At 49.0% G+C, this 27,210-nt stretch overlaps 1 long non-coding RNA gene, 1 pseudogene and 1 gene segment (V, D, J or C); 2 read left to right on the top strand and 1 right to left on the bottom strand.

The window, feature by feature from the left end:
- LOC104673310 overlaps positions 1-27,210 on the top strand; it is a 167,610-nt gene that overhangs the window by 123,959 nt on the left and 16,441 nt on the right.
- LOC115897498 lies at positions 3,834-10,395 on the bottom strand. Its single transcript, XR_004057293.1, has 3 exons — positions 10,274-10,395; positions 4,223-4,347; positions 3,834-4,092 (listed from the first exon to the last, which is right to left on the bottom strand). It is a non-coding gene; the product is annotated as an uncharacterized LOC115897498 (long non-coding RNA).
- LOC104673309 lies at positions 18,572-20,855 on the top strand (annotated as a pseudogene).

Raw genomic sequence — 27,210 nt, 5'->3', positions numbered from 1 at the left:
CAGGGCCCCTGGCTGGAGCTGACCCTTCTGACAAACATCCTCAGAGTCAGAGATCAGCAGTGCCTCCCAACATCAACCCCCGGCAGAACAGGCACAAACCCACATCCAGAGCCGCCTCCAGGAGCAGAGATGCCCCAATACCCTGGGGGACCCCGACCCTGATGACTCCCCACTGGAATCCGCCCCAGAGTCCACCAGGACCAACGGCCCTGCCCCGTCTCTGTCCCTCACTCAGGGCCTCCTGCAGGGTGAGCGCTTGGGAGCAGACTCGGGCTTAGGGGACACCACTGTGGGCCCCGACTTTGACAACGCCACAGACCCTTCCTTCCTTTCCCGAGGCAGCACAGACTTAGGGGTCTGGCCAGGGAAGAATTACTGGCTGGTGGCCAAGCACAGAGCCCCCAGGCTGAAGTGGCCCCACACCCCTTCCTCCCAACTGGATCCCAGGTCCTCCCCAAGATAGGGGTGCCGTCCAAGGCAGGTCCTCCATGGAGCCCCCTTCAGACTCCTCCCCGGACCCCACTGGGCCTCAGTCCCGGCTCTGGGAATGCAGCCACCTCAGGCACCCCAGGCAGTCCAGGCCCAGCCACCCTGCAGTGCCCAAGCACACACCCTGGAGCAGAGCAGGGTGCGTCTGGGAGGGGCTGAGCTCCCCACCCCCCACCCCCATCTGCACACAGCCACGTACCACTGCTCAGCCCCTCTGCAGGAGGCTCAAGCCCCCATGGGGTATGGACTTAGGGTCTCACTCACGCACCTCCCATCCTGGGAGAAGGGGCCACATGCCCAGATCCCTGCAGTGCTAGACACAGCTGGAGGCAGTGGCCCCAGGGCTACCCTGACCTGGCCCCTAAGGCTGCTGCAGCCCAGACAGCACTGCCATTCCTGGGAAGCCTGGGCTCCACCAGACCACAGGTCAGGGCACTGCCCACAAGAGCCGCCCACATCCAGCTCACAGGAAGAAGATAAGCTCCAGACCCCGAGGGCCAGGACCTGGCTTCCTGCCACTCCTTGTAGCCCAGACCTCCATGCCTCCCCTGACCACTTACACACAGCTCAGCGAGCTGTTCCCACACAGTCCAACCCCAAACTGGGACCACCTGGCTCTCAGGTCACTGCCATTTCCCTCTCCATTCGCTCCCAGCACCTCTGTGCTCCCTCCCTCCTCCCTCCTTCAGGGAAACACCCGGTGCAGCCCCTCCCTGCAGCCCACACCCTGGGGAGACCCAACCCTGCCTGGGCCCTTCCAACCCTGCTGCTCTTACTGCCTACCCAGACAACCCTGCGGCCCAGTGCCTGTAGTCCCCACCCTGGTCTCCACCCAGACCACTGTCCATCACTTCAGACACCCTCCCAGGCCAACCCTGAACCTGCAGGCCCTCCCCTCTTCTGCTGCCAGAGCCTCAGTTTCTCCCGCCTGTGCCCATCCCCTGCCCCCACCTGCCCACAAAGTGATCTCTTCGTCTTCTGGGGCCCCTGAGCCATGGCACTGATTCTGCACTCCCACCCACACACTGCCCATGCCCTCACCTTCCTCCTGGCCACTCCAGCCCCCATCCTCTCTCAGGCCCGGCCCTGGTACTTCCAAGACAAAGTCTCGCCCAAGTCTTTCCCATGCAGGCCTGGGCCCTTGCCCTCACTACTTGGATACAGGGCAGCCTCCTGTGCACAGAAGCAGGGAGCTCAGACTTTCCACAGGCAGAGGGCACTGAAAAAAAATCGGCCTCCTGCGACTTGACGCATGTACGCCTGTGTCTCTCACTGCCCGCACCTTCAGGGAGGCTCGGCACTCCCTTCAAAGACGAGAGATCCAGGCAGCAACATCACAGGAGAATGCAGGGCTCCCAGACATCCCAGTCCTCTCACAGGCATCTCCTGGGAAGAGACCTGCAGCCACCATGGAACAGTCATGGAGGCCACTGGATAGTAACTGAGTCAGTGACCGACCTGGAGGGCAGGGGAGCTGTGAGCCTGAGCCCAGACCGTAGGGACAGAGACCAGCTGCTGACGTCCCGAGCCCCTCACTGGTGGCCCCACAACACCCCGTGGAAACAGAACAGATCCACAGTCCCAGCTGGAACAGGGTAGACTCTGCCGAGTCCCCAGAACCAGCCCTGAGAAACACCAGACAACAGCATCAGAGGGGGCTCCTGAGAAAGAGAGGAGGGGAGGTCTCCTCCACCAGCAAGCGCTTCCCTTGACCAAAAACAGGGCCCACGCAACTTCCCCAGGACAAAGGAGGAGCCCCCTGTACAGCACTGGGCTCAGGGTCCTCTCCAAGACACATGAGTTTCAGACAAAAACCCCCGGAAATCACAGTCTCAGCAGGAAAACTGGCCAGAGACAGCAAGAGGGGACTCGGTGACACCCGCAGGAACGGGAGGATTTTGTGGGGGCTCGTGTCACTGTGTGGATATTGTAGTGGTAGTTACTGCTACGCCCACAGTGACACAGTCCCATTCCCAAAGCCCTACTGCAAACTCACTCACTCTGGGACTTAGGTGCTGGGGCAGCATCTGGGAAGTAGGACCTGGGGTGTCCATCAACGTACAAAATGCCCCAGACTCCCCCCCATACATCATCCCATCAGCCAGTGAGCAGAGTAAACAGAAAATGAGAGGCAGCTGGGAAGCTGGCACAGGCCCCAAGAAAACAGCTTTGGTGGGTGTGCAAGAGGGAATGCAGGCAGAGCCTGAGCAGGGCCTTTTGCTGCTTTTGCTTTCCTGTGAAGAGAATTCCATAAACTGGAGTTTGGGATCAATGGCTGGGAGTGAGCCCAGGAGGACAGTCTGTGGGAAGGGCAGAGGGAAGGAGGAGCAGCCGATATCCTACGCTGTCATCATTCGAAAGTTTGCCCTGTGCCCACACTGCTGCGTCATGGGATGCTTAACAGCTGGTGTAGACATAGCTGAAGAGAGAATCAGTGAGGTGGATTTGCAGCACAGATCTGAATAAATTCTCCAGAATGTGGAGCAGCACAGAAGCAAGCACACAGCAAGTGCCTGATGCCAGGGCAAAGTTCAGTGGGCACCTTCAGGCATTGCTGCTGGGCACAGACTACTCTGAAAAGCACTGGCAGGAGCTCCCTGTGGCAAAGCAGAACCCTGCAGGCAATGCCAGCCCTAGAGCCCTCCCTGAGAGCCTCATGGGCAAAGACGTACAGAACATCTGATTGTCATAGCCCCAAACTGAGAACGAAGCACAGGTCCACCTGAAGGAGAGCAGGCAAATAAACAATAGCAGGTTCGTGCAACGCAAACCCAGACAGCCACGAGGACAACAGTACAGGGTTGCAGGCAACTCTGCAGTTGAGTTCATGATAAGGCTGAGTAACGAGTAACAAAAGAAAGTCCAAAAAAATAATTTCAATGTGATTTCTTCTAAATAAAATTTACACCCGGCAAAATGAACTATCTTCTTAAGGGATAAACTTTCCACTAGAAAAACTACAAAGAAAATCAAGAAAATGATGATCACATAAACACAGTTGTGGTTACTTCTACTGGGCAAGGAAGAGGGTATGAACTGAGACGCACAGGGTTGGCAAGGCTCCTAACAAGAATAGAACAAATACATTACAGTACCTTGAAAACAGCAGTTAAACTTCTAAATCACAAGAAGAGGAAAATGCACACAGCTGTGTTTAGAAAATTCTCACTCCAGCACTGTTCATAATAGTAAAGACATTAACCCAGGTTGTAGAAACAAGCAATGACACAGGAAATTGCACAATGATACAGACGTATATTTAGTATATGAGACACCGATGATGTATCCCCCAAAGAAACGACTTTAAAGACAAAAAGGCCTGATGTGGTAGCACTCACCTCCCTGGGCATCCACGACACGCTGCGGGCTCACTGCTCAGCAGGGCATGCTGGTACCTGCTGGCAGCTCCTGTGGCCTGATGTGGAGCAAGGACGTATGCCCCCGAGGACGGCACACTCAGTGAATTCCAGAGAGAAGCAACTCAGCCACACTTCCCGGCCAGAGCCCGAGAGGTACGCCCGTGCACAGGGAGGCAGCGCCCAGCTCCTCCACAGCCAGCACCACCTGGGCAGCGGCCATCATCTGGCAGGCACAGCGCGGGGGCTGGGAGGAGGGGCAGGGACACCAGGCAGGGTCAGCACCAGAGAAAACTGCAGAAGCCTCACACATCCACCTCAGCCTCCCCTGACCTGGACCTCATCTGGCCTGGGCTTTACCTGGACTCGGGCCTCACCTGCACCTGCTCCAGGTCTTGCTGGAACCTGAGTAGCACCCAGGCTGCAGGGGCTCATCCAGGGTTAAGGAATGACTCTGGAACTCTCCCAGATCTCACCGTTCGGGCTGGAGGCACCTAGCTCCCTGGGAACATAAAAAGCCCCAGAATGATGCCTACGTGATTTGGGAGCAATTTATGAACCCAGAAGGACATGGCCATGTGGTGGGTAGGGACAGCAGGGACAGATGCCAGCCTGAGGTAGAGCCTCAGGACACAGGTGGGCATGGACACTGTCCACCTCAGCAAGGGGCAGACCCGAGTGTCCCCACAGCACACCTGAGAGGGCTGGGCCCACAGCCTCCCCTCGGATCCCTGCTGCCTCCTTAGGTCAGCCCTGGACATTCCGGGTTTCCCCAGGCCTGGGTAGGTTTGGAGTGAGGTCTGTGTCACTGTGGTATTATGATTACGGTATTAGTAGTCACTATTAAACCCACAGTGTCACAGAGTCACAAAAACCCATCCCTGGGAGCCTCCCGCCACAGCCCTCTTGGCGGGGGTCTGCCACGTGCCATGTTAGGATTTTGATCGAGGACACAGCACCATGGGTGTGGTGGCCACCACAGCAGTGCAGCCCGTGACCCAGACACAGGGCGGCAGGCACGATGGACAGGCCCACTGAGTGACCACACTGGGGGCTGGCGGGCTGAGACCATGAAACAGATGGCCAAGGTCATCCCACAGGTCAGCCAGACCTTGCTCCAAGGGGTCCGCACCACTGCTGCCCTCCAGCACCAGTCCAGATGGGGACAGGGCCGGCCCCACAAGCACCATCTGCTGCTGTCCAGGCCAGTGGTCCTGGAAGCCCCGCCCTCAAAGCTGGGCCACATGTCTGGACCCTGAGAGCCCCCCATGTCTGAGTAGGGGCATCAGGAGGGTGGGGTTGGCCCTGTGCACTGTCCCTGCCCCTGTGGTCCCTGGCCTGCCTGGCCCTGAGGCCTGAGCCTCTCCTGGGTCATTTCCAACACAGAAGACATTCCCGGGACAGCCGGAACTGGGCGTCACTCATCTTGCCCGGCCGTCCTGAGTCCTGCTCCTTTCCACACCTCACCGGGGAGGCCAACAGAGGACTCACCTCCCACAGTCAGAGACAAAGAACCTTCCAGAAATCCCTGTCTCTCTCCCCAGTGGCCACCCTCTTCCAGGAAAGTCCTCAGTGGCATCACAGTGGGAACCCACATCTGGATCAGGACGGCCCCCAGAACACAAGATGGCCCATGGGGACAGCCCCACAGCCCAGCCCTTCCCGAGACCCCTAAAAGACATCCCACTCCTGCACCTGCCCCAGGGCTCAAACTCCAGGAGGCCTGACTCCTACACACCCTCTGGCCGGACGTCACCTCAGCCCCTCCTGGAGGGGACAGGAGCCTGGGAGGTGAGTCAGCTCCACTTGCCCTCGATGGCAGATGTGGGAGATTCAGAAAGGCCTGAGATCCCCAGGACGCAGCACCACTGTCAATGGGGGCCCCAGACGCCTGGAAGAAGGCCTGGGTGGGAAAGGCCTCTGGCCACACTCAGGGGCTTTTTGTGAAGGGCCCTCCTACTGTGTGACTACGGTGACTACCACAGTGATGAACCCAGTGGCAAAAACTGACCTGACACCCAGGGTTTACGCACACTCCTCGGCTCGGAGCTCTCCAGGACCACAAGAGCCAGGCCCGAGGGCTTGTGCCCAGACCCTTGGCCTCTAGGGACACCTTGGCCATCTCAGCCCATGGGCTGGTGCCCCACACACCCTGTGCCTCCAAACAGGGCCTTCAGAGGGCTCTGAGGTGACCTCACTGATGACCACAGGTGCTCTGGTCCCTTCCCTGCCAGCTGCCCCAGACCCTGTCCTGACAGATGCCCCAGTTCCAAAAGCCAATTCCTGGGGCCTGGAATCGCTGTAGACACCAGCCTTGTTCCAACACCTCCTGCCAATTGCCTGGATTCACATCCTGGCGGGAATCAACAGGGCAGCGTCCCCCCGGCTCCCAACAGGCAGGACTCCCACACACCCTCCTCCGAGAGGACACTGTGCCCCGTAGGGCCAGGCCCCGGACAGTCCCCCTCACCTGCCCACGTAGAAACTCCTGCCTTTGACATCCCCACCTGACAAACCCCACATATGGAGCCCCCAGCCCCAGGTACAACCATAGAGAGTCTCCGAGGGACCTAAGAAGGAGCCATGCCCTGTTCTGCCTGGACCCTCTGCCAGGCTGACAGGAGTGGACGCTGGAGCTGACCCCGCACTGGGCTGCGTAGGGGCTTACTGGTAAGGAACACAGGAGAGCACATGCCGGGGGAGCACCCAGCCTCCTGCTGACCGGAGGCCTGTCCCAGAGCCCAGGAGGCTACAAGACAGGACTCTGCCATGCAGCCCCAGGCCTCCAGCTCACCTGCTTCTCCTGGGGCTGGCTGCTGTTATCTGCCCTCTGGCCCTCTGTGGGGAGGGTTCCCTCAGTGGGATGTCTGTGCTCCAGGGCAGGGGTGACTGAGATAGAAACCAAAGGCTGGCGGGGAAAGGCAGCTTCCAGCCCTGAGAGGTGCAGGCAGCACCCTAGAGTCACGGAGTCAGAGCCATGGAGCCCCCAGTGTGGGCATGTGAGGGTGCTGTGCCCCTGGCATGCCCAGCCCTGATGGGGAAGCCCGCCCGTCCCACAGCCCAGGTCCCCAGGGGCAGCGGGCACAGAAGCTGCCAGGCTGTGCTCTACGATTCTCATCCCTCCAGCAGCATCCCCTCCACAGTGGGGAAACTGAGGCTTAGAGCACTGCCCAACCCCCTGGAAACGAGGCTGTGAGCCCAGACAGTGGGCCCAGAGCACTGTGTGTATCCTGGCACCAGGTGCAGGACCACTCAGAGACATCCATCACTGAGTGGCAGCCTGCAGGAGGACCCAACCCCACCCAGTCTGCTCGATTAAGCCCTATCCCCCTGCCCTGGGGACCTCTCCCAGCGCCACCAACAGCTCGGCTTCCCAGGGCCTCATCCCTGCAAGGAAGGCCAAAGGTTGGGCCTGCCAGGGGCACAGCACCCTCCCTTGTCCTGGCTAAGACAGGGTGGGCTGCTGGCTGTGGACAGGACATATTGCTGGGGCACTGGGCTTTATGACTACTGGGTAGGGGCTCTCAACGCAGATCCTGCCAAAATCCCCACTGCTTCCCCTGCTAGGGGCTGGCCTGGTCTCCTGCTATCCTAGGAGGCTGCTGACCTCCAGGATGGGTCCCATCCCCAGTTCCAGGGCCAGAGCAGACCCCAGGCAGGCTGCAGGCTGGGAGGCCACCCCCATCCTTGCCGGGGTTCACTGCAGGTGACCAGGGCAGGGAAATGGCATGAACACAGGGATGACCGGGCCATCCCCTACCTGAGTCCACCCACTCCTGCTCTGCACACCCCACTCTCCAGGCCAGTCCACGAAGACCAACAACCCGACACCAGAGTCACTGCCTGGCGCTGCCCTGGGGAGGACCCCTTATCCCCTCCCTGTCTAAAGGACTGGGGGGACAGGACACAGGCCCTCCCCTTATGGGTCCCCCTGGCTCTGGCCGGGACCCTCGGGGGTGTGGACAGAAAGGACGCCTGCTTGATTAGTGCCCAGGAGTCCAGAACTTCTCTCCAGGGACCCCAGCCCAATCGCTCCCTTCCCCAGGACCCAGCCCTGGCCCTCCTCCCTCTGTTTTCCTCTCATCACCCCATGGGAATCTGGAATCCCCAGGAAGCCATCAGGAAGGGCTGAGGGAGGAAGTGGGGCCACTGGGCAGGAGGCTCTGTCTTCATGAACCCAGGGAAGTGCCAGCCTCCTAGAGGGTATGGTCTACCCTGCCAAGGGCTCCCACAGTGGCAGGCTGCGGGGAAAGAACAGGAACGGTGTGGGAGAGGGCTCAGGGCCCCACAGGTGCTCCACCGTCCTGGATGAGCCAACCCCTCTCACCCACAGACCCGCCCACCTCCTCTCCACCCGGGCACCACCCTGATACACCAGAGCTGGCAGAGCCAGTGGCAGACAGAGGCTGGAAAGCGGGAGGGCCGACAGGGCAGCTTGGGAAGGGAGGGATGCAGGGAGGGGAGGTCAGTGAAGAGGTCCCCCTCCCCTGGATCCAGGATCCTCCTCTGGGATCCCCAGATCCAGCCCCCTCCAGGCTCTGGGAGGACAAGCAGGATGGGAGATTATCTGCGGGACCCTCTCACAGTGGAATACCCCCACAGCGGCTTAGGCCAGACCCAAAAGCCCCTCAGTGAGCCCTCCACTGCAGTGCCGGGCCTGGGGAGCAGCCCCTCCCAAACAGGATGAACTCAGCACCCTGAGGAGGTCCTGCCAGGGGGAGCTCAGAGCCATGGAGGAGCAGAATATGGGGCACCGATACAGGCACAGACCTCAGCTCCATCCAGGACCGCCCGGCCCCTGCCCTGGGAGGAAGGCCTGTCTCCGGCCCCTGCAGGCAATTAGGCAGCTGTCCTCGGTCCTCGGATGCCTGATTCCAAACACCAGACAGACGGGCAGGCCCCCCAGAGCCAGTGTTGAGGGATGCCCCTGTCCAGGCCAGCCAAGTCCAAGAGGCGCTGACCCCAGCAAGGGAAGGCCCCCAAACAAAACAGGAGGCTTCTGCAGGTGTCTGTGCCAGAATGGTGTATAGCAGCAGCTACCACAATGACACTGGCCAGGACAGAACTCCCATCCCAAGTCAGCCGAAGGCAGAGAGAGCAGGCAGGACATGTTCAGGATGTGGGGCCGCACCTGACACCCAGGCCAGTAGATGTCTCCCCTCCAGGGCGCTCTGCCCTGTTCGGTCTTCCTAAGGAAACAGGGGCAGCCTGAGGGGATCCAGGGCCAGGAGACGGGTCCCCTCTACCCCGAGGATGAGCCAGGCAGCAACCCTAGCCCCCTCCCCATTGAGGCTGACCTGTCCAGAGAGGCCCGGACCCATCCCACACACCCAGGCAGAATGTGTGCAGGCCTCAGGTTCTGTGGGTGTGCCGCTAGCTGGGGCGCCAGGTGCTCACCCCACACCTAAGGTGAGCCACAGCCTCCAGAGCCTCCACAGGAGACCCCGCCCAGCAGCCCAGCCCCCACCCAGGAGGCCCCAGAGCTCAGGGCACCTGGGGGGATTCTGAACAGCCCCAAGTCACGGTGGGTATAGTGGGAGCTACAACCACTGTGAGAAAAGCTGCGTCCAAAACTGTCTCCCGGCCACTGCTGGAGGCCCAGCCAGAGAGGGAGCAGCCGCCTGAACCCACGACCTTCCCAGCCCTCGTGACCCCCAGCACCGGGAGCCCCACGGTGTCCACACTGGATGGTGAGGCTGGGGGCCGGGGGCCATCTGCACCTCCCAACATCACCCCGAGGCAGCACAGGCACAAACCCAAACCCAGAGCCGACACCCGGACACAGACACCCCAATACCCTGGGGGACCCCAGGCCCTGGTGACTTCCCACTGGAATCCACCCCATGTCCATCTGGATCAAAGACCCCACCCCTGTCTCTGTCACTCACTCAGAGCCTGCTGAGAGGCGAGCACTTTGGAGCGGACCCAGGTTTAGGGGGCACCACTGCGGGGCCCAACCTCGACCAGGCCACAGAGTTTTCTTTCCTGCCCTGGGGCAGCACAGACTTTGGGGTCTGGGCAGCGAGGACCTTCTGGCAAGTCACCAGGCACAGAGCCCCGGACTGAGGTGGCCTCAGGAAGACCCCCAGGAGGGGTTTGTGTCCCCTTTCTCTCATGTGGACCCCACGCCCCACAAGCTAAGCGGCGTCATGCCGGCAGGTCCTCCATGTAGCCACCACCAGGCACCTCCCTGGCTCCAGTCCCCACTGCGCCTCCATCCCGGCTCTGGGGATGCAGCCACATTGGCCACACCAGGCAGCCTGGGCCCAGCCACCCTGCAGTAGCCCAAGCCCTTGGCAGGATTCCCAGAGGCTGGAGCCCACCCTCCTCATCCCCCCACACCTGTACACACACACCCACCCCCTGCCCAGTCGCCCTCCAGGAGGGTTGGAGCCACCCATAGGGTGGGGGCTCCAGGTCTCACTCACTCGCTTCCCTTCCTGGGCAAAGGCGCTTCGTGCCCCGCTCCCCCCACTGCCAGCGCTGGTCACAGGTGTGGGTACTAGGGCCCCAGGGCTCCTCCAGCCCCAGCTGCCCTGCTGTCCCTGGGAGACCTGGACTCCACCAGACCTACCAGTCCAAGGCACAGCCCCAGGGAGCCGCCCACCGCCAGCTCACAGGAAGAAGATAAGCTCCAGATCCCCAGGGCCGGCAGCTGCCTTCCTGCCACCCCTTCCTGCCCCAGACCTCCATGCCCTCCCCCATCCACTTACACACGGGCCAGGGAGCTGTTTCCACACAGTTCAACCCCAAACCAGGACCGCCTGGCACTCGGGTTGCTGCCATTCCCCTCTCCATTTGCTCCCAGCACCCCTGTGTTCCCTCCCTCCTCCCTCCTTCCTTTCTTCCTGCATTGGGTTCACACCCCAGAGTGCCGGGTGCAGGTCAGCCCTGAGCTTGGGGCCACCTCCTCACAGAAGGCAGCCTCAGGGTGCCTGGGGGCAGGCAGGGTGAGGGTGAGCTTCCAGCTCCAGCCACTCCACTAGCCAGGACTAAGGAAATGAGAGGCAGCCAGAAATCCAGACTATTCCGTAACAAATGGATGTCATTAAAGTTACCAGACTTCAGTGTAAATAACATGAGCCCCTGAGCAACAATCCCTTATGAAGGGAAAGTCAGTGTCGCCTCAGATTTCTCAAAAAATGCAAAAATTTATCAATGCCTGTAAAAGTCTGTTGGAAAGAAAATATGATTCAAGAATGTTATGCCCAACGAAGCTGGCATACTTTCCACACGGACACACTCGGGGAATGTGGCCCCTTGAGTGCTTCTCTCACTGCGTAAATCTCACATGGTGTTTAGGCATATTCATAAATGTGTAGGTCTATTTTTATGTGTAAGATGGTTCATTTTTAATTTATTTATTCAATATGTACAATAAAGAATATTGACAAATGGGCTGGACACAGTGACTCCCACCTGTAACTCCGGCACTTTGGGAGGCCGAGGCGGGCAGATCACCTGAGGTCAGGAGTTTGAGACCAGCCTGGCCAACATGATGAAACCCCATCTCTACTAAAAATACAAAGATTAGCCAGGCAGTGGTGGTGCATGCCTGTAATCCCAGCTACTCAGGAGGCTGAGACAGGAGAATCGCTTGAACCCAGGAGGCGGATGGTTACAGTGAGCCAAGATTACACCACTGCACTCCAGCCTGGTGACAGAGCAAGATTCCATCAAAAAAAAAAAAAGACAAAGAAATTTATTTTTGGATAAAGACAAATGTCATCATGCAGAGATAAAGATGCAAAGCTCCAGACAGGAAGGCAAGGCCAGCACAGTGAAGCCCGGCAGTGGGCGCTGGGGGGTCAGGCACATGGCAGGAGTGCCAAGCATCTCTCAGTTCCCACCATGGCCACTCTGGCCTCAGTGTTCTCACGAGGCTGGCTGTGCAAGGCAAAGAGCGTGTTACAAGCTCTAGGGCAACCACTGGAAGTGAGGCTGAGGAGCAGAGACCAGAGGCCCGTGGAGCTGATGAAAACAAAGCTAAATAAAGTGCTGCCTCCCAACATGGTAGGAAAAGAGAGAGAGCAGACTGCAAAGGGGAGCTTGCTGAGGGGACTCTTTACAATGGTGTGCACAGAGCTCAGGGGGTCCGGGAGGCTAGGGCCCTGCGCAAAGCAGTCTCCCCAGCCTCCTGACCAAGGTTTGCTGCAGGGAGCTCAGGGGTGGCTGAGGTGCGGTCCCTGGAGCCATCCCTCAAGGGAACGAGGCAGCAGAGTGGGCCAAGGCCCAGATCGGCTGCAAGGCTGCCCAGGACTTGGGGTCCTTACACCAGCAGCCACTGATGCAGCTGGCCCAGAGAGAGGCGCCCAGCAGGTTGCCTCCAGGGGACAAAACAGGTCGGAGAGGGTGAGGCAGTGGATGGAGTCACAACCGCCCTGGGCACGGGCGAAACGTGCGTTCACGCACCTCTGACCCTTCCTCCCTCACAAAACTGTTTCCCTCTGCCTTCCCCATGGCTGCGAAAAAGCAAAATGTAGATGGTTTTTCTTTTTTAATTAACATTTTAATTGACAAATGAAGCCGTATCTATTTATTGTGTACAACATGATGTTTTAAAATATGTATACATCGTGGGACGCCAACATCGAGCTAATGAATATGCATTACTTCACAAACTTGTCATCTTTTGCGGCCAGAATGCTTAAAATCCACTCCCTTAGTATTTTTTAAGAATGCAGAACATTGTTATCAACTGTGGTCACTGTGATGCACAGCCAAGCTCCCGAACTCACCCTCCTGCCAGCTGAGGCTGTGTATCCTTTCACCAGCATCCCCCACCCCAGCCCCTGGCCCTGGTAACTACCACTCTATCCCCTACTTCTATGAGTTCAGCTTTTTAAGATTCCACAGATGAATGAGATCATACAGCATTTGCTTTCTATGCCTGGCTTATTTTAGTTAACACACTGTCCTCCAGATTCATCCATGTGGTTGCAAGTGACAGGGTTTCATTCTTTTTAAAGTCTAAACAGTATTCCACTGTGTAAATACACCTCATTTTCTTTATCCATGCATCAACTGATGGACATTTAGGCTGACTCCGTTTCATAGCTGTTGTGGATGGTGCTGCAATAAACATGGGGGTGCAGATGTCTCTTCAACATACTGACTTCATGTCCTTTGGATAAATACCCAGCAGTGGGATCACTAGAACACAATGTACAGGTTTTTTTTTTTTAATGGAAACTTTCATTTTTTAGTGAAACTAGGAAAAGAGATAAAACCCACAGAATCCAAAATATATGTGAAGATGCCAAAAACAGCTGACATTGGGCAGAGGTCACATGGGAGGAAGTGAATACACGACAAGGGTACGAGGGCCCAGAGGCAGCTAAAATACACTTTCTAAACATGAGGACCTCTTCTCAGAGTGCAGAAGCTTTATCCTGCACATACAATGACCAGCACAGGAGCCAGAATAAAGAGAGTTGCCAGGGGACACCCGGTGTCCAAGTGTCCAGCTGAATTCAAGATGCAGACGGCGCCGGGGCAGCCAGTCACACCCTGAGTCGCTTTTGCTGCATGCATTTGTCTTTGCCAAAGCAGAAAACGAGACCCCTTTGGGCTGCAGAGCTTCACAGGCTCCTCTTCTCCTACCTCCACAGAAATACCTACAAACAGCAGGCCCAGTACAGCTTAATTCATGAAAATGAGTAATAAACTTGAACTGGAACTGTATCGACGTTTTACAAACAGCAACAGAGTGTATAAAAAATATTCACCAGAGGAATATTTCCAAACAATGAGATGAGAATTTCAGCCAAGTAATTCTTCTTGGATAGAAAATAATGAAGGGATTGAATTTATGAATGAAAATCATGAAGCTCAAATACAAGAGAAGAGAATCAAAAATGAACAGAAGGAGATAAAGTAAGGTCTGGTCAAAGTTACAAAATAATTTTTTTTAAAAAACCTTCATTGGGCTGGGCACGGTGGCTCACGCCTGTAATCCCAGAACTCTGGGAGGCCAAGGAGGGCAAATCATGAGGTCAGGAGATCAAGACCATCCTGGCTAACACAGTGAAACCCCATCTCTACTAAAAAGAGAAAAATTAGCTGGGCGTGGTGGCAAGCACCTGTAGTCCCAGCTACTCGGGAGGCTGAGGCAGGACAATGGCGTGAACCCAGGAGGCAGAGCTTGCAGTGAGCTGAGATGGCGCCATTGCACTCCAGCCTCGGTGTCAGAGCAAGACTCCATCAAGAAAAAAAAAACCTTCATCATGGCAAGTAGAGAGAGCAAGAGGACAATAGATCCCATGGAAGACACAAATAGGACACAGGGAGAAAAATAAACGAGACGAAACACAGAGCAGAAATAAAAGTTTACAGAACTAAAGACAAGTGATCTGAACTTGCCTGGGGCCTGGGGGACCTTGCCACCCTGAAGGGAAAGACACAGGCTTGGCTGTCTTTGCCACCTATTAATTGTAGAGCCCCACAGATTGGAACAAACATAGGTAGTAGCCAGGGAGTAGTTACAGCAGGCCTTGAGCAACACCCAGTGTTGTACTGACTTCAGGTCTGACTCAGCACAGTCATAGTGGTGGTGTCCATAGTGGTGGTGGAGGTGCTTGTGTCACTCCACCCCCAACTCCAGGAGGCTCAGAACAGAGAGAGAGAGACTCCACTTGTTTGGGAGAAAGTAAGGGACAAGAACAAGTCTCTGCCTGGTAATCCAGAGAATTATTCTAGATCTTGGCCAAGACGATCAAAGCAGTACCTCTATGAGTCTGCAAGAACCATAATGTTTCTGGGCTTGGAGTCCCCCTAAAGCATATATAGCTAAGATGACAACACCCAAGTCCTTCTGAATATCTGGGAAGGCTTCCCAAGGACAGGAGAAAACAAACAAACCTAGACTGCAAAAACCTACAATAAATACCTCACTCTTCAATGCCCAGACACTGAAGAACATCTAGCAGCAACACCATCCAGGAAAACATGGCCTCAACCAATGAACTAAATAAGGCACCAGAGACCAGTCTTAGAGAAGCAGAGATATGTTACCTTTCAGAGAATTCAAAGCAGCTGTGTTGAGGAAACTCAAAGTAATTCAAGATAATACAGTGAAGGAATTCAGAATCCTATCAGATAAATTTAACAGAGATTGAAACAATTAAAAAGAATTAAGCAGAAATTATGGAGCTGAAAATGCAATTGGCATACTGAAAAATGCATCAGAGTACTTTAATAGCATCATGTATCAAGGAGAAGAAAGAATTAGTGAGCTTGAAAACAGGCTATTTGAAAAAGTACAATAAAAGGAAACAAAAGAAAAAAGAATAAATAACAATGAAGCATATCTACAGGACCTAGAAAATAGCCTCAAAAGGCCAAATCTAAGAATTATTAGCCTTAAAGAGGAGGTAGAGAAAGAGGGATAGAGAGGTTACTCAAAGGGATAATAACAGAAAACTTCCCAAACCTAGAGAAAGGTATCAATATCCAAATGCAAGAAGGATGCAGTACACCAAGCAGATTTAATGCGAAGAAGACTACCTCAAGGCATTCAATACTCAAACTCCCACATGACAAGGATTTTTAAAAGATCCTAAAAGCAGCAAGAGAAAAGAAATGAATAAAATGTTATGGAGCTCCAATATGTCTGGCAGCAGACTTCTCAGTGAAGACTTTACAGGACAGGACAGAGTGGCATAATGGATTTAAAGTGCTGAAGGAAAAAACTTTTACCCTCGAATAGTATAGCTGGTGAAATTATCCTTCAAACATGAAGGAGAAATAATTTGTTTCCAGACAGACAAATGTTGAGGGATTTCATGAACACCAGACCTGTCTTACAAGAAATGCTAAAAGGAGTACTTCAATCAGAAAGAAACAGATGTTAGTGAACAATAAGACATCATCTGAAGGCACAAAACTCACTGGTAATAATAAGTACACAGAAAAACACAGATTATAACACTGTAACTGTGGTGTGTAAACTCCTTTGTTTGTTTGTTTGTTTGTTTGTTGTTTGTTTGTTTTGAGATGGACTTTTGCTCCAGCCCAGACTGGAGTGCAGTGGCGCAATCTTGGCTCACAACTTCTGCCTCCTGGGTTCAAGCGATTCTCCTGCCTCAGCCTCCCAAGTAGGTGGGATTACAGGCATGTGCCACCATGTCCAGCTAATTTTGTACTTTAGTAGAGATGGGGTTTCACCATGTTGGTCAGGCTAGTCTTGAGTAGAAAAACGAAATGATGAAGCAATGAAAAATAGTAACCACAACTTTTCAAGACATAGTACAATAAGATATAAACCATAACAAAAAGTTAAAAAGTGGAGGGATGAAGTTAAGGTATAAAGTCTTAATTAGTTTTCTTTTTACTTGTTTGTTTATGCAAACAGTGTTGTTATCAGCTTAAAATAATGGGTCATAAGATACTATTTGCAAGCCTCATGGTAACATCAAACCAAAAACAATACAACAGATCCACAAAAAACAAAAAGCCAGAAGCTAAATCATGTCATCAGAGAAAATCACCTTCACTAAAAGGAAGACAGGGAGAAAAGAAAGAAGAGACAGAAGACCAAAAGCAAATAGCAAAATGGCAGAAGTAAGTCCTTACTTAGCAATAATAACATTGAATGTAAATAGACCAAACTCTCCAATCAAAAGACATAGAAGACCAAAAGCAAATAGCAAAATGGCAGAAGTTAAGTCCTTACTTAGCAATAATAACATTGAATGTAAATAGACCAAACTCTCCAATCAAAAGAAATAGAGTGGCTGAATCAATTAAAGAAAAAACAAGACCCATTGATCTGTTGTCTACAAGAAACACACTGCATCTATAAAGACACATATCGACTGAAAACAAAGGGATGGAAGAAGATACTCCATGCCAATGGAAACCAAAGAAAGAGCCAGAGGAGCTACACTTATATCAGACAAAACAGATTTCAAGACAAAACTATAATAAGAGACAAGTTCACTAATGATAAACAGGTCAATTCAGCAAGGGGATATAACAATTGTAAATATAATATGCACCCAATGCTGGAGCACCCAGATATATAAAGCAAGTATTTACTAGAGCTAAAGAGAGAAATAGACTCCAACGCTATAATAATAGCTGGAGATTTCAACATCCCACTTTCAACATTGAACAGATCCTCCAGATAGAAAATCAACAAAGAAATACTGGACTTAATCTGCACTATCAACCAAATGGATCTAACAGATATTTACAGAGCATTTCATCCAACAGCTGCAGAACACACATTCTTTTCCTCAGCACATAGATCATTCTCAAGGATAGATCATATGTTGGGTTACAAAACAAGTTTTAAAATATTCAAAGAAATTGAAATAATATCAAGCATCTTCTCTGACCACAATGGAATAAAACTAGAAATCAATAACAAGAGGAATTTTGAAAACTATATAAATATATGGAAATTAAACAATGAATGCTGAGTGGGTCAATGAAGAAATTAAGAAGGAAACTGAAAATTTTCTTGGAACAAATGATCATGGAAACACAAAATACCAAAACCTATGGGATACAGCAAAACCAGTACTAAGAGGGAAGTTTACAGCTACAAATGCTTACATAAAAAAAGAAGAAAAACTTCAAATAAAAAAACCTAACAATGCATCTTAAAGAACTAGAAAAGCAAGAGGAAATCAAACCCAAAATTAGTAGAAGAAAACAAATAGCAAAGGTCGGAGCAGAAATAAGTAAAATTGAAATGAAGAAAACAATATAAAAGATTAATAAAACAAAAAGTTGTTTTCTTGAAAAGTTAAATGCAATTGACAAACCTTTAGCCAAACTCAGAAAAAAAAAACAGAAGGCACGCGAGTCCGGCAACCCTGGGCTCCCACGCCGCGCCGCGATCCGCGAGTGCGGCAGGGTCGCCCCCACGCTCTGGTCTCTTCCCTCGCGCGCGCGCTCCCTCCCCATGCCCCCACCCCCCAGTCCCTGGCAGGTCCCTCCCCCAAGCCTGCTCCCGCGGCCACTGCTGCCCCCGCCGCCGCTACCGGGGGCGCAGGAGCCTCGCGATAGTGTTTGCACAGGCGGCGCGTGACGCCGCCGCCGCCTGTAACCGATGCAGAGGTTACCCCGCCGCCTCAGCCGCCACCCACCGCCCGCCGCCGCCTCAGCCGCCACCCAGCGCCCCCCGCCGCCTCAGCCGCCACCCACCGCCCGCCGCCGCCTCAGCCGCCACCCAGCGCCCCCCGCCGCCTCAGCCGCCACCCACCGCCCGCCGCCGCCTCAGCCGCCACCCAGCGCCCGCCGCCGCCTCAGCCGCCACCCACCGCCCGCCGCCGCCTCAGCCGCCACCCAGCGCCCGCCGCCGCCTCAGCCGCCACCCACCGCCGGGGTCCGACGCACTGCTGAGGTGCCGGCAGGTTCCGCCCGCGAAAGCCTCCTTGGCCGGCGCAGGTCGCGTTGGGATCCCGGCTTCAGGGCACCCCCTAGACGCCTCCGCCGCCGCGCTCTTTTTCTCCGCTTCTTCTCCGGCGCGCCCGCGGGCTCCCTCGCTTCTCCCCCTTTCCCTCCTCCCTCTTCCCTCTTCTTCCCTCACCTCTTTCCTCACCACCTCCCCTCTTCTCGGTTTCCTCCCCCATCCCCTTGACTCTCCCCTCCCCAGCCCTCGCTCTCTAGCTCGCCCTTAGCGCGGCCCCCGCCATGACGGAGGCGGGTGCCGGGGTCCTTGCTACCGCTGCCGCTGCCGTCGCAGGGGGAGAGTCGAGTTCCCAGGAAGTAGCTTGATGAGTGTGCAAAGTAGCAGTGGAAGTTTGGAGGGGCCGCCATCTTGGTCCCAGCTCTCCACGTCTCCAACCCCGGGCTCGGCGGCGGCGGCCAGGTCCCTGCTGAATCGCATGCCGCCATCCGGGGGGCCCAGGGAAGGTGCAATGGATGAGCTTCATAGTCTGGATCCAAGAAGGCAAGAGTTATTGGAAGCTAGATTTTCTGGAGTTGCAAGTGGGAGCATTGGGAGTACGGGCAGTTGCAGTGTTGGAGCTAAAGCCTCAACAAATAACGAAAGCTGTAATGACAGTTTTGGAAGCTTGGGATCTTTAAGTGACAAAGAATCAGAGACACCAGAGAAGAAACAATCGGAATCATCCAGGGGAAGAAAGAGAAAAGCAGAAAACCAGAATGAAAGTAATCAGGGAAAAAGTATTGAAAATTAGCGACTATTTTGATTACGAGGGTGGAAATGGCTCAAGTCCAGTAAGAGGCATACTTCCTGCAATCCGTTCTTCTCAAAATTCACATTCACATTCCACTCCTTCCTCATCTGTTCAACCCAATAGCCCTTCTCCTACTGCATTAGCATTTGGGGACCACCCTATTGTACAACCAAAGCAGTTATTCTTTAAAATTATTCAGACTGATCTCACAATGCTGCAATTAGCAGCATTAGAAAGTAATAAAATCCAGGACCTGGACAAGAAGGAGGGACGTATAGATGATTTGCTCAGGGCTACTAACTGTGATCTCAGATGGCAAATAGTTGAACAACAAAAATTACTTGAAAAATACAAAGAACGATTAAATAAGTGCATATCAATGAGCAAGAAACTTCTTATTGAAAAGAGTACACAAGAAAAATTGTCAAGCAGAAGAGTATGCAAGATGGATTATACCTCGGGCACTTTACAACAGTTAGACATGGCGCTTCATTTACTAAACAATGGACAGGTGGTTTTGCATTTCAGAATCTTGTGAAGCAACAAGAATGGGTGAATCAGCAAAGGGAAGATATTGAAAGGCAAAGGAAACTTCTAGGCAAACGCAAACCTCCCACAGCTAATAATTCTCAGGCACCCTCTACCGATTCTAAGCCAAAACAAAGGAAAAACAAAGCAGTCAATGGAGCAGAGAATGATCCCTTTGTTAGACCAAATTTACCACAACTGTTGACTTTGGCAGAATATCATGAACAGGAAGAAATTTTCAAACTTAGACAAGGACATCTCAAAAAGGAAGAGGCAGAAATCCAGGCAGAACTTGAACGTTTGGAAAGAGTCAGAAATCTTCACACACGAGCTAAAAAGAATAAACAATGAAGATAATTCACAGTTCAAAGATCACCCAACATTAAATAAAAGATATTTATTACTTCATCTACTTGGTAGAGGTGGCTTTAGTGAAGTATATAAGGCTTTTGACCTTTATGAACAAAGATATGCTGCTGTGAAGATACATCAGCTTAATAAAAGCTGGAGAGATGAGAAGAAAGAAAACTACCACAAACATGCCTGTAGAGAGTATAGAATACACAAAGAACTGGATCACCCCAGAATAGTTAAACTCTATGATTATTTCTCCTTGGATACAGATACGTTTTGTACAGTGTTAGAATACTGGGAAGGCAATGACTTGGATTTCTATCTGAAGCAACACAAGTTAATGTCAGAGAAAAAAGCTAGGTCTATTGTAATGCAGATTGTACATGCACTAAGATATCTCAGTGAGATCAAATCCGCTATTATACATGATGATCTTAAGCCAGGAAACATCCTACTGGTAGATGGAACAGCATGTGGTGAAATCAAAATCACTGATTTTGGGCTGTCCTAGATTATGGATGATGATAGCTATGTTGTAGATGGAATGGATCTAACTTCCCAGGGGGCAGGCACTTACTGGTATTTACCTCCTGAGTGTTTTGTAGTTGGAAAAGAGCCACCAAAGTTTTCCAACAAGGTTGGTGTATGGTCAGTTGGAGTCATCTTCTTTCAGTGTCTTTATGGTAGAAAGCCATTTGGTCACAATCAATCTCAACAAGACATTCTTCAAGAAAATACAATATTAAAAACCAAAAAAGTCCAGTTCCCTCTAAAACCTGCTGTAAGCAGTGAAGCCAAGGCCTTTAGAAGATGCTGTTTGGCATATTGAAAAGAAGATCGATTTGATGTGCACCAGCTGGCAAATGACCCACACCTTCTTCCACACATGAGAAGATCAAATTCTTCAGGAAACCTACACATGGCTGGGCTGACAGCATCCCCTACACCCCCTTCTTCAAGCATAATTACTTACTGACTTTCCTCCAAGATTGGCATGATATCTTTGAATTGCTTCCAGATGCACACTTGAGTTTGAGAGCATTTGAGTGTTTTTTGTTTTCTTTCTTTTTTTTTTTTACACAAGACATGATTAAGAACTGTTTGTGAACTGAAGTTCCTCATAGTGTCATTTGTATGAGAGTGGATCATGAACAATGAATAAATGCACACTTCTGACTATAATTTTGAGCAGTGAAGGATAACTGCCTGTTACACAGGAACAGGAATACCATGTTAAGATAGAAGATAAAAATTTTGTTTATTTGGGGGAACACTGTAAATAACATTTATAATACTTAAATACATTTGGTTGTTACTAGAGAGTTCTAATATGAAGGGTAGTTTTTCATTATTTAAAAACATGGAAAAATAAGAGACATATTTCTAACATACAAACTATAGTGCCTGGATACATTCTTCAGCATTTGGCAGTTAATCTGCTGAAACCAAAGTAAGAACTGAATGACAGTGACAGTTGTGTTTTATAGTAATAGAATGTGAGAGTTAGAATCTTTGGACAAAGTTAGGCTTTGTCATTTGCCTATTCTGGCTTTTACCAAGTTGTACCTCAAGATCGCATGTCTGTTTTCTTTCACTGGTTATATTAAAGGGAGAGCTATTATTTCTAAATACTTTACACTTTAGACAAAATGAACTGCTTGTTTTGAAATCAGTTGAATTCACTAAATTACAATATTGCCAATGTTTTCAACATGTTAGAATTGATAACAGGTATTTTTCTTTTGTTACCAGGCCTTGTTCATCAAAACAGGTGACAATATGTAACCAAATGCAGACCAGTTCTATGCAGGATAATGATAAATTCCCTTCTAGCTCTATTGTAAATTGTTGTACAGATGTCATATTTCAATTACTAAGTTTCAGCAGCTTATTCTTGTACAAATGTTTAAAATATGGCTTTTCTAATTGGATTTTTTTTTAAGTCTTCTTGAAGGTGCTCTAATTGCTGCTACATGATGTTGCTTCTTTGCTAAAAAATTAAATGACCTAGAAGGTCCATGTTGACTGTACATCATAGAGAGATATTAAAAAGCATACAGTCATTAACAATCAAGACGTAAAAGTGAGCCATGTTGGACATAATTGAGTTTTTTAAATCAGTTGATTGGGTTCTAGGGCTGTGGAGCACATAGATACTAGATTTATAATTTGTTCATGGTTATTCTACATTTCTAGAAAGCTCTTATCAGCAAGATAGTCCCATAAACAAATTTCTTGTCGTTTGTACAGATTTGTTAAAATGTGAACATTTTCTGACTGCCTTGTAGGGTAGAAACTAATATTTTTCAGAATGCTGTATTTCACTCCTGTAAGGACTTTTTCTTTATTGTCACATTCATAATACTGATACGTACATGTAAGTTGTTCATGTTGCAGAAAAAGGAGGTTATACTTACCACAGATTCTCTTTAATATTGTACAGTTAAACTATATTTCTGATGTTGCAAGTCATTTTGTTTTTTCATTGTACATAGTCACATTGTCTCTTTAAAATGCTGCTGAAATTGTAGAGAATATAGCCAAAACAGTAATCAACAATGACAGTTAAAATGTAAAGACTATGAAAATTACATTGGAAGGGAGCTTTCAAGATTGTAGGATATTGACTGACTGAGCTCCTTTACTTAAAAATCTGCTGAATAAATTCCTTAAGTATACTTAAAAAAAAAAAAAAAAAGGCTGGGTGCGGTGGCTCAAGCCTGTAATGCCAGCACTTTGGGAGGCCGAGGCGGGCAGATCACGAGGTCAGGAGATCGAGACCATCCTGGCTAACATGGTGAAACCCCGTCTCTACTAAAAAAAATACAAAAAAACTAGCCGGGCGAGGTGGCGGTGCCTGTAGTCCCAGCTACTGGGGAGGCTGAGGCAGGAGAATGGTGTGAACCCAGGAGGCGGAGCTTGCAGTGAGCCGAGATCCGGCCACCGCACTCCAGCCTGGGCGACAGAGCGAGACTCTGTCTCAAAAAAAAAAAAAAAGAAGATCCAAATAAAATCAGAAATGAAAAAGGTGACATTACAACTTACACCACGGAAATTCAAAGGATCATTAGTGGCTACTATAAGCAACTATATGGCAATAAATTGGAAAATCTAGAAGAAATGCACAAATTCCTAGACACATACAACCTCCCAAGATTGAACCAAGAAGAAATTCAAAACCTGAACAGACTGATAACAAATATTGAGATCAAAGCCGTAATAAAAAGTCTCCCAGTAAAGAGAAGCCCAGGACCCGATGGCTTCATTGCTGAATTCTACCAAACATTTAAAGTAGAACTAATACCAATCCTACTCAAATTATTCCAGAAAATAGAGGAGGAGGGAATACTTCAAATTCATTATACAAGGCCAGTATTAACCTCATACCAAAACTAGACAAAGACACATCAGAAAAAGAAAACTACAGGCCAATATGTCTGATGAATATTGACACAAAAATCCTCAACAAAATACTAGCAAACTAAATTCAACTACACATTAGAAAGATCACTTATCATGACCAAGTGGAATTTATCCAACTTGGGATGCAAGGATGGTTCAACATATACAAATCAATCAATGAGATACATCATATCAACTGAATGAATGACAAAAACCACTTGATCATTTTGATTGATGCTGAAAAAGCATTTGATGAAATTCAACATTCCTTCATAGTAAAAATTCTCTTCTATACTAGGTATGGAAGAAACATAATAAAGCCATATATGACAGTCCCACAGTATGATACTAAATGAGGAAAAACTGAGAGCCTTTCCTCTAAGATCTGGAACATGACAAAGATGCCCACTTTCTCCACTGTTATTCAACATAGTACTGGAAGTCCTAGCTAGAGCAATCAGACAAGAGAAAGATATAAAAGGCATCCGAATTGGAAAGGAAGAAGTCAAATTATCCTCATTTGCATATGGTATGATCTTCTATTTAGAACTAAACACTCCACCAAAAATAAGTTATTAGAAACAAATTCAGTAAAGTTGCAGGATACAAAAGCAACATACAAAAATCAGTAGCATTTCTATATGCCAACAATGAACAATCTGAAAAAGAAATTTAAAAGTAGCCGTATTTACAATAACCACAAATAAACACCTAGGAATTAACCAAAGAGGTAAAAGATCTCTATAATGAAAACTATGAAACACTGATGAAAGAAACTGAAGAGTACACCAAAAAAAAAAAAAAAGGAAAGATATTGTATGCTCATGGATGGATTAGAAGAATTAATGTTGTTACAATGTCCATACTGTCCAAAGCAATCTACAGATTCAATGCAATCCCTATCAAAATACCAATGACATCATTCACAGAAATAGAAAAAAAAAAATCCTAAAATTTACATGGTACCACAAAGACCCAGAATAGCCCAAGTTCTCCTAAGCAAAAAGAACAAAACTGTAGAACTGACATTGCCTGTCTTCAAATTGTGCTACAGAGCTATAGAAGTAACCAACACAACATGGTGCTGGCATAAAAACAGATACAGAGATGAACGGAACAACATTAAAAACCCAGAAATAAATCCACACACCTACAGGAACTCATGTTTGACAAAGCTGCCATGAACATACACTAAGGAAAAGAAAATGATATCTCCTCAATAAATGGTGCCAGGAAAACTAGATATCCATATACATAACAGTGAAACTAGACCCCTGTCTCTCACTATATCTAAAAATCAAACCAAAATGGATTAAGAACTTAAATCTAAGACCTCATACTATGAAACCACTGCAAGACAACCTTGGCGGAAACTCTCCAAGACATCAGCCCAGGCAAAGATTTCTTGAGTAATATCCCACAAGCACAGATAACTAAAGCAAAAATGGACAAATGGGATCACGTCGAGTTAAAAAGCTTCTGCACAGTAAAGGAAACAATCAACAAAATGAAAAGACAGCACACAGAATGGGAGAAAATATTTGAAAAACACCCATCTGGCAAGGGATTAATAATCAGAATATATACAGAATATATAAGGAGCTCAAACAGTGCTATAGAAAAAATATCTAATAATCTTATTTAAAAATGGGAAAGATGTTAAAATAGACATTTCTTAAAGTAAGACATATAGATGGCAAACTGACATGGAAAAGTGCTCAACATCATGGATTATCAGAGAAACACACTCAAAACTAAAACTAAAATGTGCTATCATCTCACCCCAGTTAAAATGGCTGATATCCAAAAGACAGGCAAGAACAAATGCTGGCAAGGATGTGGAGAAAAGGGAACCCTCATACACTGTTGGTGGGAATGTAAATTAGTACAACCACTATGGAGAACAGCATGAAAGTTCCTCAAAAAACTAAAAAGAGAGCTACCATAGGATCCAGCAATCCCACTGCTGCGTATATACCACAAAAGAAAGGAAGTCCGTATATTAAGAGGTATCTGCACTCCCATGTTTGTTGCAGCCCTGTTCACAACAGCCAAGATTTGGAAGCAACCTAAGTGTTCATCAGCAGTTGAATGTATAAAGAAAATGTGGTGCATATACACAATGTACTATTCAGTCATAAAGAAGAATGAGTTGAGTCATTTGCAACAACATGGATGGAACTGCAGATCATTATGTTAAGTGAAATAAGCCAGGCACAGAAAGACAAACATTACATGTTCTTACTTATTAATGAGATCTAAAAATCAAAACAATTGCACCCATGTTCATAAAGAGTAAAAGGATGGTTACCAGAGGCTGGGAATGGTAATGGGGGGATAAGGAAATATGGGAATGGTTAATGGGTACAAAAAAATAGAAAGAATGAATAAAACTTACTATTTGATAGCACAACAAGGTGGCTATAGTCAATAGTTTAGTTGTACAGTTTTAATAACAAAAAGTGTATAATTGGATTGTTTGTAACACAAAAGATAATGCTTGAGGGGATGGATACCCCATTTTCCATGATGTGATTATTTCACATTGCATGCCTGTATCAAACATCCTATGTACCCCATAAATATATGCATCTTCTATGTACCCATAAAAATTCTGTAAAATAAAATATATAAAAAGAGGTGACAGATATGGAAGACAGGCAAAGAAGAGATGACATCCACAGTGCATTTGCTAGTAGACATCTCAGGAGCCACCATTCTGAGCCAGTTTTCTCTGGCTCTAATTGCCTACCAATACAGGGGCAATCTTGTTTTATTTCAGGATAGAGTTTTTGAAATTATAGATTTAAGTATGCTTTCTGTTGTATTAGTTTTAGTAATTAATTTTAGGAAGCACTAATTTGGGCACAAATTCAAAGAAAATCTAAATCCACACACACACACACAAAATCATCTATAAGGGAGTTGATGACCAGTCCCAGATTTCTCACCAGCCACATTCAAGATCAGTAAATGGTAGGACAACACCTGTAGGGTTCTCAAGGGGGGAAGAAGTGGTAGATAGTCCAGAGTCTATATACAGCCAACTGTTCTTCAAGAGCAACGGCTGCTGAAAAGGAGTTCCAAACATTCTATAGTCCGTAATCTCATGAAAAAACTACTAGAGGAAGACCGCCAGCCATCAAAAGATGCTTGGAGAACTCAGGGCCAAGAACCAAAAGTAAATATTAAGTGTCCTTAACTGCAAGACTAAGACAGAAATGACTGTAGGGGACTGTGTGGCCTCAACAGAGGTGAAATGGTGTCTGCCTGACAAAGTGGACATTTTACAATGATCAAAACACAGAATATGAGATAGAGAGCACTTCTGAATTACTGCCCCACTCCAAATAACTCTCAGCCAAAGGACATCAGTAAAACCAAATCGGGCATATTAGACAGTACAAACAAATTTTAAGAAAATAATATTACTGACTACAATCATATGATGCTAGAGATGGAGGGGAAAAGGAAGAGGAAATCAGGTAATTTCATACCTATATATAGTAAAGAACTAAAGTATACTATCCAAAGAAGAACAAAGAATATTTTGGAAAGTTATAAAGGTAGCCACTACACATAGAAGCTAGCAAAGAATAAGAAAACTTAAGATGGAAAACTTTTTGAAAGTATAAAAATAGAAAACATAAACTACTAAGATAGGATTGAAGCCGAACAGATCTATGAAAACAACAAACGTGAATGGTCTTAACTTGCCTATTAAAATGAAGAGACTTTCAAATTGGACCCCAAGATTATTACACGTAAAATAGGGAAAGCTGAAAAAACTTGGGCAAAATTCACCCCCAGCAAATTCCACTGTTTCCTCTGGGACAAACTGTCAAGCTCCATGCCAGGGAAGATGATTCTCCTCAGACCTTCTCCTCACTCTCCCAGTCCTCTTAGGGAAGAAATTGGGTGTCAGTGGA

Source organism: Rhinopithecus roxellana, chromosome 5 (genome assembly GCF_007565055.1).
Source record: "Rhinopithecus roxellana isolate Shanxi Qingling chromosome 5, ASM756505v1, whole genome shotgun sequence".
NCBI lineage: Eukaryota > Metazoa > Chordata > Mammalia > Primates > Cercopithecidae > Rhinopithecus > Rhinopithecus roxellana.
Note: the sequence above shows the minus strand (reverse complement) of the source record. Positions and strands in the feature narration are given on the sequence as shown.